The following is a 6,676-nucleotide window of genomic DNA, read 5'->3' as shown; positions in this document are numbered from 1 at the left end:
TTTCTGTGGTAATTTGTTTTTATTCAATTGAACATTTAACTCTACAAAAGTGTAAAAATAGCACTTCACATTTATCTGTGCAGAGTTGTTTTTTCACAGCTAAAGAGTAAATTATCAACACAGTAGTGTGTCAGATTAACACTCACTGGAGTTATATGAGCCTCCAGTGTAAACCCTCAATAACTCAATGCAGTGTTGAAAAGCATGAAAATCCGAGTTATGTTGTCACCACTGTGGAGTAACTTATTAACTCTGATTAGAATCATATTTACTCTTATCAGAGTTATTTGACTAGGAGTGTTAAGTTTTATTAACACTGTACAGTGTTAGTCAGTGTTAAATTTTAACTCTATTTTGAGTTAAATTTTACTCTGAAAATGGAACACTATCGAAAGAGTTAAATTGACACCAATTCCGATAAGGACCAAATAGACTCGGACACAGTGTTAAATTTAACTCTAAGTGTTGATTTAACACTGCAAAATTTACTGTGTATAAGAAAAGTGTTCTGCTGATTAAGTTATACATTGATTAAACTGAGTAAATCAACCTAAATTGAGGTCTATTTTTTAGAATCTGGATCAGTGTAATATTTTTAAAATGTGCTAAAGTTAAAGCTAGAATTAAAACTAGCATAATTAAACTATTTCCAATAATGTCCAGTTATGATAACTGAGAATTAGTTTAGTAGAAAATGTTAGGATATTATTAATGTCAAAAAATGAGAATGAAATTAGATTGTGGGATGGTTTTAGTAGTTTACTCTTGTACAACTATAGCATGTTTCATAGATAAATCTACAAAGATTTTTACAGGGAATTTTTTCAGAGCACTACTCTGAAAACAGATGGGTTTACTGGGATTAAATAGGGGTGATTCTCAAAGGTTGAAGATCTAGAATCTGGGTTTGGAAGGTTTGGTGATGGGTCATCTGTCTCAGACTCTGCAGCCAAGGTTTATTTACATCTACCAAACGTGGAGAATGCATTAAAATAAAATTGATGTAGGTTACTACTGTAAGAATCAGTTTGATGAAGATACCAACTAAAGGGTTGGGGGAGCTTCCACAGCCCAAGTTACACCAAGTATTGATATATATACTTGATGAAATGGTATTGTAATGTGCCACTACCAATGATGTCTACTGTTCATGCAAGAGATCCAGATGATACCTAACAAAGATGTCAAACTGAAAGTGTCCCATCTCACAACCAATTATTGTCCATATATAAAACTCCAAGATGGATGTAGCTGATCTTATGATGAGTTGCGACCACACAAGTGGCAAGAAATGGACTTTGATGGTACCAATTACAGATTTGGCGTTGGCCAATAGCTGGCTATTGTACTGTAAAGACCTCTGTGTGGCACACCAAGAAGCATGTCTTGCAGTTTTGCAGGGAAGTAGGAAAAATTGTCTCAACTTAGCTTGATGATAACTGACTTAAGAGTGGGAATTGGACCTAGACATTTTACTCCAATGGATAAAGCACCAAGTGAAGGCATTGCTCCATGCCTCAGTCCATGGAACAGCTAATGCCCATATGCCAAAGGCAGGAAACTTGAAAAATGCAATGCAGAATAGAAGTGTCATGAATTGGATTGAGGTGCGGCGAGGAAGATGTCATGGGACCAGGTTGATAAATGAAAAAAATTGATTTTAATGAAAAAGCTATCCACAATGGTTCCAAAGCACAGGCAGCAAAATTGAGCGGACAGTAAACTTCTCACACTGGTAGCACTGGCTAACGAACATATGATACATGGACTGACTGGAACTACAACTTAGAGAAGGACCTGACAACAAAGAGCACAGGTGGGTTTAAATAAAGAGGATAATAAGGGAATGAGACACACCTGGGAACAATAAAGGTGAGGACAGGACATGGAGACTCACTAGAGAAAATAAACCCAACACAAAAAAATAAAATCCAACAAAAAGGACATCAAAAGAAATTGAGTGCAGTTTTATTTGCAAGGTGCTCTGCTTACAGGCAGATTACAATTGTTACAAAGCTATTTTCAGATTACTGTAAGTGTGATCCCATAAGGGGAACATAGTTTGAAGTAGATTAAGATTGAATTAAATGTTTGAAGTGCCATAACATATTCAGAAATTGAAATTAACTGTTTAGAACAGCAGCAATGCAATTTACTTCGAGGGATTTTACTTTAGGGACTTTTATGTCTTCCCATACCCGTCAGTCATACTTTGAATGGGACACATTGCTGAAACACTGACAACTACTGTGTATCATTTTGTTTCTGAACTCAGAAATAATGCTATTGTGAAAAGAAACTAAAGAAATGTTTTGGATTTCATTAATCAATTGTGAGAATGTTGTCTGCAATTTAAATCACATGTGTCAAACTCAAGGCCCACAGGCCACATGTGGCCCGCCATGTAATTTTATGTGGCCCGCCTCAGCATTTTATAGGCCGATGATTGACTTAAAATAGGTTTTGAGCATGAATTGACTACAAACTACATCTCCCACAATGCATTCCGATTGTTACCAGCCAACATTACGGCTTCTCGCCACTAGAGAGCAGCAGAGTCACCTCAAGCTGCTTATTGATTTTCCCAGCGATTAAAACTGAGACATCGACAAGCTAACATCAAAACGTCCAAGAAAAGAAAAGTTGATTTACAAGTAAGACTGTGAATGAAGATGTGTGAGTTGGTGTCAGGTGGCGCTAGACTTTTTTTGTTATCCGTTATCTTGACTGACAACATAAAAAATATCAGTCATGTACTATTTTTATCCATGAAATTACAATCATATCGGCTATTTAGTCACATTTTATGCGGTTTAGTTATTAACAGTGAATCCAGATCCCATAACAAATTAAGCAGATAAATGTATCTACATTTTCTCGTAGTGACAAAAACAACTGACTGAGGCACCAATAACTTAATAAATTAAATTAAGTGACTTCATTTAAATTAGCATCACTTCACCCACTGGTTCCCATCTGCAGAAAAATCTGTGCTAATTCGTCAGTTGGTTCTGTCTGATCGAAAGAGATAAACTGAACTCAGTGTTTTACCCTGTGCGGTCTGGTGTGCCCTTTTACCGGGATTTTTATTTGTTTTTTTGCGTGGTTTCGCTTCTCCGAAATGGACAGATGTTACGTCTGCAGCTCCTCCAGAGCGCCGCTCTCCTGGGTAACATGAACCCAGAAGGCTAAATTTGTTAAATCCGCTGGATGAGTTACTTCCAGCGGTTTCTAATTCTTTGCAGCGGCGGAGCCGCGTCCGCAGTGGTTGAGCAGCGGACTGCGCATGTTACAGTCTAATTAACTTTTGATCATCATTTATTTCCTGAAGATAAAGTACCGGCTCCTCAAATGGATAAATACAACATTGCATTCTCTTTACTTTTTTCTGGTCTGTAATGCACTTGAATTTAATGCTCCATTTCAACAAAAGGTTTGTAATGCGCTTCCTAACCAGACGCTCCAAAGCGTCCGGTCCATAACTCTTCAACACGCTGTCAGCTCTGGTCAGAAAGACACATTTAGTTCAGAGTCTATGAGATGATATTCAGAAAGGATTTTTTAAATTAATTGATTTCAGTTGCCTCTGAGACTAAATCTTTGCATAAAGTCTAATGTCTGCCCATGTGACTTGTTTTTATAATTTGTTTGCTTACCTTTAAAAACTGATTTAAATATCGTAATTTTTAAATTGAGCAGTAATTTTACATCCATGGAAACTCAAATGTAATATTTAAAACTTCAATACATAAAATAAGTTATTTAAAAATATGAGGTGGTGTTTAATTTATTTTTAACATTGTATTTTTATACATTTATGCTAGGAGTGCCCAAGTCTAGTTTTCCAGAGCCACCATCTGCAACTTTAGATGGTTCCTTCTCCAACACACCTGGACCATTGACTCATTATAAGCCTCTACAGAACTGAATGAGGGAAGTCAACCTTTTCTCTGGGGTGTTTTAGCAGGGATGCACTCCTGATTTGTACCGTAAATGTGGCCCGTTGAGGGTGGCCAATATGCTGAAGTGGCCCTCGGTGAAATTGAGTTTGACACCCCTGATTTAAATTGAGTGTTCTCATGTGGAGATCATTTTTCTCAACTACATGATGTAAAATAAATTTTATATTTGGGCTAATTGGGACCCAATGATTGCAAAAATCAATGGATTTAATAATACATAGCTCAGTTCTTAGGAGGTTTAAGGCTGTTTAGCAGACCTTTAAGCTGAAGATTTCCTGAAATTAATATTCATTCCTATTGCAGTTAGGAGTGGAGCTGTAAGATTGAAGAAATAATACCAGTTGATATGCATGTTGTGTGTGAGGCTATTCCTCATAGAAGACTGGACTGCATTTAAGACTCCTGAGTCCTAGAGTCACCTTTCCCACGTACTGTTCCTATAGACGGAACCTGGGAAGGCTGATACGTACCACACCCCTGGTTTCAAAAACACGCTATCCGTTAACACCGCAAGGTGGAACTAGCATGCCCAGGAAGCAGAAGCGTTCTCCGTTGACTCTCTTTTGGTCTGGGTTGAGTGCCGACGATCTGCTTGGTGGGGAACTGACTCACCTTTGCCAAGCTAGAAAACATGAACTGTGCACCAGCAAATTTCCACCATGTTGTTACAGCCCCCCCATGCCACAGTGCCACCTAGAGGAATAAAGAAAAGAAGCGATAGCAAAGTGTGACCACCCAGCCATCCTCCCAAGAAAGGAGAACCTGGACCAACTGCCTTCCAGGTCTCCAGAAACCTGCTGGGATTCATCACCCCAGTATGAGTAAAGAGTCATTCTAGTGCCATCATACACCGCAAGACCTCTAGAATGTTCAGTATTATGTGAGCAAAGAGGGTACATGACCACATTAACTTACAAAAAGCTGCCACCAGGGGATGTGTTCTCTGTGATCAGCAGGCAGCAGTTCAACAAAATGCACCCCATTCTGAGTCATGGTGCTGATTTTCTACATGTTTCTAAGTTCATTCTAAGTCATCCAGTTCAATAGCTGAACTCATTCTGATCACAACAGTATATGGTTTATTAAGGTTTGCAGAAAAAAACAGTTGAACTACAAGCTAGAATTTGAAGCCCCACCATGCAATGCATTCTGGGAAATGCTGACAGACATTTTAAAGGCCATTTCTGATGTTCAGAATGGCTTTTACAGAGATTTTTGGCACATAGCAGAAGCTCAGAGATGAGATTTGAATCTGAGCTGTGATTTCTGTCTTAAAAACTAAGTTTGAAGAGAAATCAAATCAAAAAACATGGTTAAAAGAGTAGATGCTTAAAACCAAAGTCCAGTCTTCAGAGCAGCAAATCCTTTATCCAAGAGAGGCTCAGAGATTAGATTTTAAAAGTGAAGTGTGATTTATTTCCAAAAGACAGTTGAAAAACAAATAAAAATCAAAATAAAATTTGGCTAAGTTGAAGTAAGAGGCTACTGAGGTTAGGGTTAAAACCCAGCTCTATAGGACATTCCTAGCCAGACTGACTAGGCAGAAAAATGAATGGGAGTCTTTAGCTCGGACCACCAAACGTGGTGGGGACCTGCAGAGAGTTGGAGGGGGCATAGATAACCAAGTTTGGTCAAAACAGCACTTTTTTGGAGTTGTTTTGAGTGAGCAATTCTTCTAATGAATGGAGGTCAATGGCAGCTGTGTCAAGGGAAGGAGCCACACCGACAAAACATGGAGGGTATGTGAAGCCCCTTCAACATATTCTCTGTCCCAAGATTGTCCCCCCTACCATTTTTTTTGTTTATTTTGTCTGCTCTAATGTGCAAGTGAGTTTCATCCTATATTCCTAACCCTCCACTAGATGGCAGCATAGGACTGTCATTGAAAATGGAACTCTCCAAACATGCCCAACCCAGATCAAAACCTGATCAAATTAAACAGACCGACAAATATTAATAATTTAAAAAAAATTATTTTATAACAAGTTACAATTTTTATTATATTACAACACTGTGCATGATATTAAGTATGCAAGATATCAATGTATATATATTCTATCATGTTATTGTAATACACTGTAAGACCAATCACAGCCCATCTATTTGTAGAAGTATTTTTCATTTCTTTTAATAGCTTTAGTATTGGTGGAATTTCCAATACTTTTGATATATTGTTTGACCTCATTGCCAAAAATGGAAAGAAGTGTTTTTTATTAGTGTAACGGCATTTATGCATGTGCCATTTGGCTAAGTACATAAGATTAATAATATAAAAATGTTTTTTTGGATGGTTCATGAAACAAAAGATGTTCAAAACAAATGGAGACATACGGTTCAATAGAAGCAGAAATCACAATGAAAATACTTTTCCAAAATTGAACAGAGAAAAGGCCAAAATAAATTTAAAAAAATTCTGTTTCCTTCAGAAAAGAGCAAAGAATATCCATGATATTGTTAAAAGATTGTAGAAAAAGTTTGGAGGGGTAAATTCTGTGAATAATTTTAAGAAACTTTTACTTTATTAGTTATATATTTGGTAAAGTCCAAATTCTTTTCCAGTTAAAGTTATGAATAAAGATGTTCCAATAAAATATCACATATGGAGTTGACATCTTTCTGAAATAATGAGCGTTTATTTTCTTATGTTTGTTGCTTTTACAGGTTGAGCAGAAACAGATTTGGAAAAATTTCAAGTTTGGTTGGATAAAAATTAA

This window comes from Poecilia mexicana, unplaced genomic scaffold, assembly GCF_051168715.1.
Source record: "Poecilia mexicana isolate PSO_F unplaced genomic scaffold, ASM5116871v1 scaffold_9, whole genome shotgun sequence".
Classification (NCBI taxonomy): Eukaryota; Metazoa; Chordata; class Actinopteri; order Cyprinodontiformes; family Poeciliidae; genus Poecilia; species Poecilia mexicana.
This window is presented reverse-complemented; position numbering follows the sequence as displayed.